This window comes from Apium graveolens, chromosome 9 (genome assembly GCF_009905375.1).
Source record: "Apium graveolens cultivar Ventura chromosome 9, ASM990537v1, whole genome shotgun sequence".
Taxonomy (NCBI): Eukaryota; Viridiplantae; Streptophyta; class Magnoliopsida; order Apiales; family Apiaceae; genus Apium; species Apium graveolens.
In genome coordinates this window covers 166,449,463-166,464,304 of record NC_133655.1, presented here as the reverse complement: position 1 = coordinate 166,464,304, position 14,842 = coordinate 166,449,463, and positions in this window count along the sequence as shown.

Here is a 14,842-nt window from a genome sequence, read left to right as displayed (position 1 = left end):
AATATTCAGTAAAAACTGATAAATTTCCCATGTTTGTGGTGGTTTCTCTTTTAAAATAATAAAACAGTCTGAAGAATATTATGAAATTGTTGTCCTTTTGTAAAACATGTTTCTTTTGAGAATCACCTGAGTGGGATTATGTTTAAGTTTGTGTTTGTGTTGCTGTATTTGGGAGAACTGCAGTTTGGTTTATAAATGTTTTAGCTGTAATTTAACGCAAATACCTGTAGATTGAAAATTTGAATTTCCTGTTGTTTTCTGAGTGGATTGTGTTGAATTTGTAATGCATTGAACATATTTATCTGTTTGGAGTTTTAATTACGCATAAACATTGAGATATACATTTGCAAACATTATGACAGGAAAACAAATAACAAATTAATTTGTAAACACAAGGCAATCATGACATAAACAACAAGAAACAAAAACAAATTAGTAGAGAAGAAGAGAATTTTCATTAATATTAAGCATATAGTACATTAAGATTCAGATTACATCAAGTAAATCCTAATCCTAACTACTCTAATTTTGGCTTCTTCTTCTCGGCCTCTAACCTCCTTGCCCTGCGCTGGTAAGCTCTGGACATGGAGTGTGCAAGAGAGATGATCCTCTCCTGCAACTCCAGAGCAGCAAGGCGTTGCTGCTCAGCCACCCTTGCACGTCTCTCCTGCTCTAGATAGACTTCCCCTCAAAGAAAAGGAAGTTGATCTGATCATTCCATGAGAGTTCGTCAAAGACCTCAAGTGGAATATCAAAGGGGCTGCAAACAACCCCCTGAGATGGACACGAAGTCCGATATGATTAAAGTATATTTGGTCATCAGCCAAATGATGGACAGGTTGGTAAACTCCATTAATAAGTCTGTAGAAGACTGTGGCATCCATTTGAGAGAGAGAGAGAGATGAACATGAGGTGAGGTTTGAAATTAGATGTTTGTTGAGAATGAGAGTAGTGATGAATGATGAAGAATGGAGAGTTTTAATTTATAGAAAAAAATAGAAACCAAGAGACTCTTGAGTTGCCCGGTTAATAAGAGTAATAATCACATAAGCATACTTTACGAGAAACTAGACAGTTAGAAATGACTAGTTACTATTCCCCATGAAAGTACTCAAGAATCTTATGTCACTTTTTAGGATAACTATTCCCCATGCAAATAAACAAGTACTCCCTACACAAAAAAAATAACTACTCCTATCAGCAAACTAATTTACTAGCTAGCTCATCAAAACATATACTGATAAAGAATTATTTTGAATAGATTCAAAACACATAATAAGCATATAGTCAAATGAATTTAACCATTATCAGCATTCTCAAAACATCACATATAATGTACTAGTCTATTTACATTAGACTAACATATTTCCATATTAAAAAAACATAAGCACGTAAATGTGTCAATAAGTCAGAGTAATTAAAGACAAAGTATGTCAAAAGTATTTTGCTGAACATAATTTATGAATTAAATTATTTCGGTTTTTCATACTTTTGCTTCTTTTGATCTGTTATTTATTAACTTCATATATTGAGAATATGAATTAATAAATATTCAGTTTGCTTAGAATTTTGAGAAATTCTAAAAAAAATGTATTCGAGAAGTCTGGGTATTTATAGTAAAAGTAAATGACTTGTCGAGAACTCAAAAGTAGACATATGGAGTTTGTCTATCGAGAAGTCATTTTGAGAAGTGAAGTACATATCGAGAGGTCAAATAAATTTCTAGTTTGTCCAAAGAGTGGACTGAATTAATTCTAACTTTTATTTGAATAAATTCAAATAAAATTAGAATAAATTTTCCAACAGTATTTTTCCCAAAATAATTTATCAATTATAATTATCTCAGTTCTGAGTTATTGATAAGTCAAAAATTGTACTTGTAGAGAACTCTATGAATAAATACTACTAGAGAACTTTACAAGGACTTATCGATAAGTCATTTTTAAGCTTATCGAGAAGTCACTCGAGAAGTCAGTATATTTACTTATCGAGAACTCAGTTGAGAAGTCCTAAAATGACTTGTCGAGAAGTTAATTTATACTTAGCGAGAACTCAGTTCTTTAAATACTTTTGGTTATTGTAATTTTGCCTTGTGTTAACTTTACATATTAAGAATGTAAATTAATAACTGAGCAGTTCACTTAGAATTTGAAAAATTCCAAGTTAATTGAATTTGAAAAACAAATATGCAGAGATTTCTGAAATATTTATAATTCATATTTCAGTTAATTTCCAATTTAGCCAAATTAATTTTGATTTACTGGAGATTAATCTGTTGCAAAACATTATCTGAGTTCTTGCCTTAGGATGAAGAGTTAAGCATTCCAATTTTACCTACAAATCTAGTGAAAGTTGCTTCATCCAAAGGTTTAGTAAAAATGTCAGCTAATTGTTTTTCTGTTGGTATAAAAATGAGCTCAATCGTACCAGTAGTAGCATGTTCTCTAATAAAGTGGTACCTCACATCAATGTGCTTTGTTCTAGAATGATTAACTGGATTAGCTACTATAGATATAACACTAGTATTGTCACACATGATAGGAATTTTGTGTAACACTAGGCCATAATCCATTAGCTGATTTCTAATCCAAAGCACTTGAGCACAATAACTACCTGCATCTATGTATTCAGCTTCAACTGTAGAAGTTGATACAGATTGTTATTTTTTGCTGTACCAGGATACAAGTCTTTGACCAAGAAATTGACAACTTCCACTGGTACTCTTTCTGTCAACCCTACATCCAGCAAAATCTGCATCTCTATAACCAACAGCTTCAAAACTAGTTCCCTTAGGATACCATAATCCCAAGTTTGGAGTTCCCTTGAAGTATCTGAAAATCCTCTTTACAACCATCAAATGTGATTCTTTTGGATTGGCTTGAAATCTTGCACATAGACACGTTGCAAACATGATGTCCAGTCTACTTACTGTTAAGTAAAGCAATGATCCAATCATCCCTCTATAGCTTGAGATATCTACACTCTTGCCCTTTTTATCTTCATCCAACTTTATTGCAGTAGACATAGGTGTAGATGCAGGTGAACAATCAACCATTCCAAACTTTTTCAATAGATCTTTGACATTTTAGTTTGGCTGATGAATATACCATCACTTCTTTGGCTGACTTGAAGTCCAAGGAAGTAACTCAGTTCCCCCATCATACTCATTTCATATTCACTTTGCATAAGCTTGGAGAATCTTTGGTAAAGCTTCTCATTAGTAGAACCAAAAATGATATCATCCACATAGATCTGAACTAGGATCATATCTTCACTATGTTTCTTGTAGAAGAGAGTCTTGTCTATGGTTCCTCTAGTAGAACGATGCTTCAATAGGAAATCTGATAGTGTGTCATACCAAGCTCTAGGTGCCTGTTTTAGTCCATATAGAGCCTTGAGTAACTCGTACATAAAATTTGGAAATTTTTTATCCTCAAAGCCAGGAGGCTGTTGCACATAAACTTCTTCTTCTAGCTCACCATTGAGAAATGCACTTTTGACATCCATTTGATACACTTTAAAGTTTAAATGTGCAGCAAATGCTAGGAAAATTCTTATAGCTTCAAGTCTTGTAACAGGAGCAAAAGTTTCATCATAATCAATTTCTTCTTCTTGTGAGTAGCCTTTTGCAACCAACCCTGCTTTGTTTCTGGTAACTATACCATTTTCATCCATTTTATTCTTAAACACCCATTTTGTTCCAATAATGCTTCTATTATTTGGTGCAGGAACTAACTTCCAGACTTTGCTTCTTTCAAACTGATTCAGCTCTTCCTGCATGGCAGATATCCAGTCAAGATCCAGCAAAGTTTCATCAATTTTCTTAGGCTCTACTTGAGACAGAAAGCATGCATGTAGACACTCATTAGCAGTTGCACTTCTAGTCCTCACACCAGTAGTAGGATCACCAATAATTGCTTCTCTAAAGTGACTTCTATCCCACTTCCTTGTGTGAGTTTGTTGACTTGTGCCTTCATCATTTTCTTCATTATTGGTATGACTGGTAGATCCTTCTTCTCTTTCTCCCCCCTGAGTTTATGCCATCAAATTTAGGTGTTTGAGATGAGCTTCCATTCCCATGATTTTCATGTTCAGCAGTCTCTTCATTCATCATTAGTTGTGCATTGATTTCATCTTCTCCATCAGAATCACTATGGATGTTGATGTTTTCAAATACAAGGGCTTCAACTTCATGTTCATTAAGGCATTCCAAGCCTGGACACTTGTCATCATCAAAGGTCATATATGTGCTTTCCATGATCTTCTTTGATCAATCACATAAACTTTGTAGGCTATTCTTTTCAGTGAATATCCCAGAAAATTGCTTTAAAGACCTTTGAGTCAAATTTTCCCACATATTCAAAGTTGTCTTTCAAAATGTAAAACTTGCTTCCAAACACATGAAGATGCTTTACAGTAGACTTTCTCTTAGACATGATTGAGTAGGGTGACTTGCCATGTGCCTTGTAAATGAGATATATGTTTTGAGTATAACATGCAGTATTGACAGCCTCTTCCCAGAAACTTGTTGGCAGCTTGGTATCTTGCAGCATTGTTCTATCAGCTTCAACCAATGTTTTGTTCTTTCTCTCAACTACTCCATTTTGTTGAGGTGTCCTGGTAGCTGAGAATTCTTGAACAATGCCTTTGCCTTTGCAGAATTCACTTAATATAACATTTCTGAATTCTGTTTCATTGTCACTCCTTAGTCTTATCACACAATTGTAATCTTCAGCCTGTTTTTCTATCTTCTTGATGTGCTCAATTATGATGTGTGGAGTTTCATCTTTAAAGTACATGAACTCTACCCAAGTGTATCTTGATAAATCATCCACCATCACAAGTGCATATCTGTTCCTTGAAATTGATAAGACATGCACTGGCCCAAATAAGTCCATGTGAATAAGTTGCAAGGGTGCACTTATGGAATTCACAGTTTTTGACTTGTGACTAGATCTTTTCATCTTTCCTTTCTAACAAGCTTCAAAAACTTCAGTTTGAGCAAATTCCAGTTTAGGCATGTCTCTCACTAACTCCTTTTTGACTAAGTTGTTAATTGCCTTGAAATTCAAGTTAGACAACTTCTTATGACATAGCTTGCTTTGTTATTCTAATGCCTTGGTGTAGAAGCAGTAAATACCATCCTTATTTGTTGATCCCAAGTCTGCAACAAACAACCTTCCTTTCCTTGCTCCTTTCAGAGCAACTTCACCAGTTTTCTTGCTGATAAAAGTGCATTCTTCTTTGTTAAATAAAACTTCAAAGCCTTTGTCTGCAAATTGGCTAACACTGAGAAGATTCACTTCAAGACCAGCTACTAGTGCTACATCATCAATGACAAAATTTTCAGAAACAATCTTGCCATATCCCATTGTGAATCCTTTGCTGTTGTCTCCAAAGGTCACCAATGGGCCAACTTTCTCCTCAAACTGTGATAGCAGGGCCTTATCACCTGTCATATATCTGGAGCATCCACTGTCAATGATCCATATGACTTTCTTCACTTTGCCCTGCACACAATGAGATTCAGGTGTGTTTATTGACCCAAGCAGTGTTAGGTACTTTCTTCTTGTTAACTGATTTACCAGAAGTAGAGTTATTTATTTCAGATAAAATAGAGTTCAATAATTGTTGTGCATTTTCCTTTTCTGATGTAGACTCAATTTTTGTTTCTTTAAAGTCTACTCTCAGTTTGTGGCAACTCTTCATCACTTTCAAGTTACAAGGGATGCAATCAAACTTATCACAGAATGAGTAGGGATCATTCAAATCTGCTTCATTATATTTGCAAGCTCATTCAGTTGGCTTACTAACGCCATTTTTATAAAGGTGAGTTAAATGATTTGCAGAGCCACATTTTTCACACTTCTTGCCAGGAACATCTGCAACAGAGATCAGATTATTGCTTTTGTTTATCCCAATTCTCCCATTTCTATTTTTCTTCTTCTTTCTTGCATCTTCAATCTTGGTTTCTTTGACAGTAGTCTGGGTACTTTGATTGTCCATAAGATTTTATTCAGCCTTGGAATATTGAATTGAATTTACATTCTTCTTTTCATTATCTTCATCTGCAATTTCTTTCTTGATAATTAATTGTTCCTCACTGAAGTTTACTTCACAAGTCTTAAACACAGGTGAACCCAACATTTTTCAGCATTGCTGGAACATTTTCACTCTTTTTTGCTTTTCCTCTGTCACTAGTGTTTTTCTTTTTGCTGTTTAAGGTATCATAATCAAGATCAATAGCAATGTTTGCACATGGTTTGTTTTTCTCATGGTACTGACCAACCAATTCAGATGCATTCTTGAAGGATATTAACTTTACTTCACTTTTCTCCAGTTTTTTTAGCACAACCTCAATCTCATTTGCACACTTGAGCTTATTTTTCAGATAACCATTTTCTTATTTCAAGGCTTCAATATCCACTGTCAATAATTCAACTTTTTGTTTTTTACTTTCAAGCTTCTCATTAAACTTTGTTAATCTGCTAACTTCTTTATTAGCAGCAACCATACTTGTATGAATGTGAAACATTTTTGTGCTCATCTTTTCTACAGTTTCCTTATAATACACATTTAAATCAGTGGAGGTAAGAGTTGGTACCTGTGATTTAGATGAGGATGATTCTCCTTGCTCCAAGTCCATGAGTGCATAGTTTCCTAGTTCTTCATCTTCATCATTTTCAGAGTCATCCCAACTTTTACCTTCTGTAATATAAGCTTTTCTTTGTTGTTTCTTCAGAAGAGCTTCATACTTTGCTTCAAGTTCAAGATAAGCCTTATCTTTCTTTGCCCTCTTGGGTTTCCTGCATTCTGTAGCAAAGTGGCCTAGTTCATCACAACTGAAGCACCTTATAGTAGATCTGTCAACATATCCTGTTTTATAGCCATTCTTGATATCAGAATTGTACTTGCCTTTTTCCTTCCAGCTGCTATCTTAGTTAAAAGATTGTCCTTTACTTTTGAAGTATCTTGGCTTCCTTACTCTAATGTTAGAGAATTTTCTAACCAAATTGGCCATTGACTTATCTAGCTCATCCAGTTCTTCAAGAGTATGGAACTCATCTTTTTCCAATTCCAGAATGACTAGTTCCTGTGAATCAATTGTTCTATGCTCACTTGTTGAGGCAGCTGGAATATGAGATCTTGGTTCATCATTAGATGTTTGACCTTCATTTACAAGTAAAGCCCTCGAGCCATCTAAAACATGTCCTTGTCCACATCTCAATAATTTTCTTTGAATCATTTCAAGTTCATATGTTTTAAGAATTCCATATAGAAATTCCAGTGTTATCCTACTCAAGTCTCTTCCTTCCTTGATTGCTGAGATTTTATGTTCCAAATGATCAGGGAGAGTTAGCAAGAACTTCAGCTTCATAGTATTTATCATGGAGCTACAAGTCATTTATCAGCCTGTTAAATCTTTCAAACACTTCCGTAATACTTTCCTTTGGCTTAGCCATAAAACCCTCATACTGTGAAATCAGTATCCTTCTTTGATTTGATCTAACTTCCTCAGTTCCCTCACAGAGTATTTCAATCTTTTCCCATATTTGCTTGGCAGTGTCATAGTTGAAAATGTTGTTGTACATCACATTGTCAAGTGACTCAATCAAAATCAATTGTAAGCTGCTATCCAGGGAAACTTTCTCCTTTCAGGGTCATAATACTCAGCAGGATCTTTTGGAGCATAATGAGAAGGGATAACCATGTCTCCATCTGTAGATTCCTCAACTCTAACCATAGGAGTGAAGGGTCCATTTTTAAGGATCTGAATGTAGAGTTGATTGGCTATCCTGATAAACAGCATCATTTTCTTTTTCCAAAGAGTGTAGTTAGTTTTGTCAAAAGTGGGAATTTTGATGCTATCGATTTTCTGTGTATTCATTCTTCCAAGAACTTGAATCTGTTTACTTTTAGATTTTGTTATGATACCACTTGTTTGGTAATGAATCACACACAGAGGAGGGGTGAATGTGTTTTTCTGTTTTTAGGCTTTTCTTGAAAGTTAATGGTTGAACAAAGTAAATTAAATCTTTTACACAGTGTTAACTTTATAACTTAGTTAACTGCTGGTTTACACAGTGGATAATAAACATGCTATTAGCTTTTCTAAACTGTCACTTGTCATTTCTATTTATAGAAAAGAAAATCTTCCATTTCTGGCTTAGCATATCTTTAGCATCCCGTGTTCACTTTAATCTTCCTCTATCAGTTAATCTTTTCCATTGATCTTGCACATTCTTCAAGCTGCTTTTTATAGACTTGTCAATCCAGCTATTGTATTATTTGTTGATTGTTTATCTTGGATATTGAACTGGTCTGCAATTCTGTACTTTGAGACTGTACCTCGAGATCTCCAGTTTAGGTCTATAGATAATTTGACATCTCAATAAGTATATTGGATTATCGAGATCTCTAGTACTCTATATTCAGTTTGTCTTGTAGAGGTCTTCAGTTCTCTATACGAGATTTTAGACTTGTCGAGATCTCTAGTCTTCACATCTACACTTTGACTTATCGATAACTCGTAGTTCTCTTGTGGCTTCTTGACTTGTTGATATATGAGAGTTCTTTAGTCAAATTCACCTTATCGACATCTCAGAGTTCTTTAGTGAATTTTGACTTATTGATATCTCTGAGTTCTCTAGTGGAACTTGACTTATCGATAACTCAGAGTTCTCTACTGAATGTAGGCTTGTCGATAACTCTGAGTTCTCTAGTGAAGAAATGACTTGTCGATATCTCCAATCTTCAGTTCTTCAATTTGGCTTGTCGATATATTCCTGAGTTCTCTAGTAGCTTTCCTGACTTCTCGATAAGCCATTTTGGAGTTCTCGAATGACTTCTCTATAACATTAAATCTGTGACTTGTAGAGATCATGACTTAGAGTATTTTTCTCCAAACAGATTTATTCAACTCTAAGCTTCTTCAAAATTCTTCTGAGGCATGATCTTCTTGAGCTTCTTCCAGATAGAATCCTTAGGCTTGATACTGTTTCAGGAAAAAGGCTCCAGTCCGCTCCTTTGCATTTTTACAGACTTTAAGTGTTACAAGTACAAAATACAAATTAAGATAACAATACTGTAACACCCCCAGATCCGGGGTCGGGGATCCGGGTTGTCACGGTCTTTCTTTCCACAATATCACTTCACTTAATTAATAATAAATAACCTCATGCTGTGACCCCATACTAACACACACCACAACCCGTTATAGTCTCAGAGATGAAATTGAAATAAGTACAAGTCTTTGAATCCACCATTTAAAAGTTATTACAACCCAAAATGATTACTTGATAAATTTACAGTTAATTGCCATTATCTGCCACAAGTTATAATTATACATAATTTGATTCTCAAAAGTAGATGGTCTGAACTACAATGGATCTACCTCTGCAGCTATAGCAGCTACAACATCATCGGGAAGACGCGGGACGCTTCCCACGCGCTTGCGCTGGGTCTGCTGGAGTCTGGCCATCTCTCCTAACTGTTGTTGTGTGATGAAGAAATAAAGCAAGAGTGAGCCTTACAGCTCGCAAGATAATACATAGTGATAACAATAATATAAGTATCTAATTGGATACTTACTAGAATCTCTATCATATGCAAGATAATTACTTACTAGATATAAGTAAAAACAAGGAATGAAGTTACCAATACTTCACCACACTTATATCATTTATAAAGCTACTTGAACTACCACCGTTCAAAGTATTATAAGTTTTAAGAAAAACATCCCATAGATGAGATCACAAGTTAAGACTTGAATAGATTCAATCTTTGAAATATTATTGAATGAAAAAGTTATGAGATACTTTATTTAGTCCCGATATATATATCCACATATATATATCTCTTTAAACATTTCCTGGAACCTCTGTTATATAAAGTATGAACAGAGTTTGAAACATCCAATGAATTTTGGAAAGGAAAAGAATTTTGGCATAAACCAGATATCTTGCTGATCAGGCAAAGATACCAATAAGTAACCTTTTCTACTGTAGATGGATGAATTCCTCACCGGTCATCACCCTGACCGCATTAGGACCTCGCGCTAGACCGTTACCCGGCCCCTCACGCGTTGATGGACTGCCACCCAGCCACTTACACAATAATAGACCGTACCCCGGCCTGTCGCTTATGCCGACTCAATTAGATGGGCTTACTTCCCGAACGTTGGGCAAGTAATCAATTCATTTACCAAAACTGCAACCTCGTTGCGAATATAAAATACACCACAGAGCCGGATTCCCCAGGTTTTGAGCGAGTATTTAAATCCCCTTAAAAGGAAGATCTTAAATATAAAAAAAGAGTTTTGGGATCCACTCTGACTTTTAAAAATCATTTTGAAGACTCGAAAACACTTTAAAGAGTGTTTGGAGTAAAGCTGATTTAATGAAGTAAATCAGTCCCCAGAATATTTAGAAAATGACCGAATATTATTATTTAAATAATATTCCCATAAAGAATAGTCTTTATAAAAATAATTGAAGTAGAAGTATTAAAATTTATACTTGAAACGAGTATTAAATAACCAAAGATATACTTATATGAAAGTATTATCTTTATTTGAATAATCGAAAATAAGTTTGATTATTAACACCTTATTCTTTAATAAAATAAAGAATATATTTCAGCAAATAATCGGAGTCATAGATCCTCAAATGAATATTCAATAATATTCACTAATAATATAAAAGAGTCATAAGCCCTCGAATGAATATTCAAATAATATTCAATAAATAATATAAAAGAGTCATAAGCCCTCGAATGAATATTCAAATAATATTCAGATAAACAAATAAAAGGAGTCATACGCCTTCGAATAATATTCGAAATAATATTCAATAATAAATAAAGTTTAAAGTTATCGAATAAACCTTATTCGATTAATAGTTTGGAAAACTATAACCATATATATATATAAATATATATATATATATCCATATCCATATATATACAAAATCTACTCGGGATCCTCGACTCCCGGTTTTAGAAAATATTTTCACCTTTGGGTCCCTATACTAAGGGTATATGCAAGATACCGCTATCCTCTAGCATAGGTATTATCAACTGAACCAACAGATATATATTTCAAGAATATGAAACAGGCATGCATATATACCATATCACATGCTACAATATATCGCAAGAATTTGCTAAATAACCAACATGCATCTATCGCAAGATAATGCATATACAAGTGTATACATCACAACAACAGTATAACGGATAGAATACTTGCCTGAGCGACTTGGGGGTGAGAAAGGCTCGGGACGAGTCTGATAACCTATAAACAACAAGTAAGTTGGAATTAAACCAAAATCACTTGTAAACCTATACTTTAACTAACTTAGACTCTAACGCTTGTTTTGCGCTCACTGATTTGCTTAAGTCACTCGGGTACCCGCGGCTCCACCATTTTTAATAATTTAACCTTTACGAGTTTTAAAGCGATTCCTTCGCGAATGTCTTACCAACTGCCTAACACACTTACCATAAATGTTTCATACATTAATTAACCCTTTTTGGTCTTTAACCTACATTTCAAAGTAAGGCGAGGGAAAAAGTTTCGTTCGCGAAATGCCGTTACTTGAAACGGTCGTTTCTCCTAAACCGTGCATCGGAATCGAACGAACTACATATCAAAACGAAGCTCGTAACATGAGCTATCTAAACATGGCAGTGGTCATAATCTAGCAGGGGGTTCTCGGGTCCTAATGCTATGCACAAAAACAGTCCAAAGAAAATCGGACGTTACGACGGCTATGTTTACGCGATTTCCAAATTTTAAACCATACAAAACCAACCACAAACCAACCTCAAATCCAACATACAACCAACATCCATCCTTATCACATCATAACAACCCCAACCAATTCAATTTAATCATTCATACTTATGCCTAAACTTAACTTTAATCATACTTAAGTTCCTTTAAATCAAAACCACAACAATTACCATTCCATTTCACTACCATTCCAAATCCCAAACTCTAAATCATAACAACAAGCTACAATATCAACCCACTAATCAAAATCATCTTATAATATATAGGAATCTAGGGTTTGGAGATGGTATACCTTCCTTGAAGTGGTGGGTGGAGCTAGGAAGCCTTAAGAAGCTTTGAGAAGTCTTAAGAATGCTTGGATCTTCAAGAAAAACAAGAAAAAGTTCAAGTTAAAAACTTGAAAACACTATTCATTGTCTTCTTCTTTGATTAAATGAAGAAGATTGAGAAAGAATTAATGGCTTAAACTCATGATATAGTCCTAACTAAGCATGAAGATGATTAGGGAATTATCTTACCAATTTAGGAAGCTTGGATCTTGGATTTTGAAAAATCTTGCCTTTAAAAAGTAAGAAAGCCGAGAGCAATGAAGAACTAATGCCTTGGTTGCTTTTTGATTTTTGATGAGAATGATTTTTACTTGGCTTGGTTGACTTGTTTTGTATTTGATTTAGTCAATTACCTTCTTGCCCTTGAAATTGTGTGGTTACAAAGCTACCACACCTCCTTCCTTCCCATGTCATGCTTATGTCATCCTCATGATGTCATCCTCCCTTCCTTGTCCTCTTTCTATTGGTTGGATGACATCATTCCCACTAATCCCTTTGATTAACTTCCTAATCGTTTGCCTAATGACCGCTGATCTGTTATACGGTTCGCTTAACTTTCGTTCTCGTTTATCGTTTGAAGGATCATACCCGGGATCTTATTACTTAGGTTCCCTTAACCTTTCTCAATACATTATATTCCTTTTTATGATCCTCTATTATAATCCTTTAATTTAAATCCTTTTTATCCTGTTACCTTATACTCAATTCTCTCCGTATCTTGTGGATTTCCGGGAAAAACCAAAGTGTTCGGAATTGGATTCTGACGATCTTTACATACACTTATATACTTCATAGAGTACTAATAATATCCCAGAATATCCATAACAGAACCCCTATATAGTGTGGCGTGAAAAGTTTCTTCATTCAGCTAAAACACTATTCACAAGGGTTACAAAAAGTTGAAAAATTTTGGGGTTATTACAGTCTCCCCTCCTTAAAAGGATTCCGTTCCGGTATCAAACAGAAAACAAATGGGGGTACTTTTCTAGCATTGTGCTCTCTAGTTCCCAAGTTGATTCTTCCACATTATGATTCTGCCATAGTACTCTGACTAGCTTGATCACTTTGTTCCGAAGCACCTGCTCCTTCTTATCCATAATCCTTACTGGCTTCTCCACGTAAGTTAGATCTGGCTGCATATCCACCTGCTCGTACTCCACTATGTGCCTGGCATCCCGATGATACCTCCTTAGCATTGACACATGGAACACATTATGAACTTGTTGCAAATTAGGGGGTAGGGCTAGCTCGTAAGCTAACTTTCCAATCCGTCTTAATATCTCAAAAGGTCCAATGTATCTTGGGCTTAGTTTTCCTTTCTTTCCGAACCTCATTAATCCCTTCCAAGGGGATACTTTCAGCAGTACTAAGTCCCCTACTTCATATTCCTTGTCCTTTCGGGCTAGGTCTGCATATTTCTTTTGTCTGTCTTGGGCTGCTACAAGTCGCCCTCTGATAAGATCCACTATATCTTTGGTCCTTTGGACCACTTCGGGTCCGAGCATCTTCCGCTCTCCTACTTCATCCCAGTATAAGGGAGATCGACACCTTCTTCCGTACAGGGCCTCATAAGGCGGCATTCCGATGCTAGCATGAAAGCTATTGTTATAAGAAAACTCGATCAACGGCAGGTGATCATCCCAACTTCCTTTAAGGTCTATTGCACAGACTCTCAACATATCCTCTAGTGTCTGGATGGTCCTTTCACTCTGTCCATCCGTTTGGGGATGGTACGCGGTACTCATATTTAACTTGGTCCCCGCACATTCCTGAAAGCTCCTCCAAAATCTGGAGTTGAACCTGGGGTCTGGGTCTGAGACAATGGACGCTGGGACTCCATGTCGCGTCACTATTTCCTTAAGGTAAATGTCCACCAGTCTATCGACTGTGTATCTCTCATTGATAGGAATGAAATGAGCTGACTTTGTCAGTCAGTCTATAATTACCCAAATGGCGTCGTGATTGGCTTTCGTCCTTGGCAAGCCTACAACAAAATCCATCGCTATCTGTTCCCATTTCCATTCGGGAATCTCCAGGGGTCGCAAAAGTCCACTGGGTCTCTGGTGCTCTGCCTTTACTCTTTGGCAAGTCAAACACTTGTTTACCCATTCTGCTACGTCCCTCTTCATGTTGGGCCACCAGTAATATTCCTTCAAATCCCTATACATCTTGGTACTTCCCGGGTGAATGGAATACCTTGAACTATGGCTTTCATCCAAAATCTCATCTTTAAGTTCTTGAACATTCAGAACCCAAATTCGGTAGGAGTACCTCATTATCCCTTTATCATCTTTCTCAGTATGGATCTCCTCTCCAGTCATTGACTCTCTGCCTTCATTCATTATTTTCTCCTGGCACAATCTGATCTTTTCCAACAACTCTGGCTGCATTGAGATCTCAAAAAGCTTTTCAGTTCCGGTTCCGGTTACCTTTACTTCTATTTCCATTCTCTCAAAATCCCTTATCAACTCTTCCGAAGTCGTTATCATTCTGAGTCTTTCCTTTCTACTAAGGGCATCAGCCACCACATTGGCTTTCCCTGGATGATAGAGAATCTCACAATCATAGTCCTTGATTAGTTCTAACCATCTCCTCTGGCGCATGTTGAGCTCTTTCTGCGTAAATATGTACTTGAGGCTCTTATGGTCTGTGAAAATCTCGCACTTCTCTCCATACAAGTAGTGCCTCCAAATTTTTAAAGCAAATACTATTGCCGCGA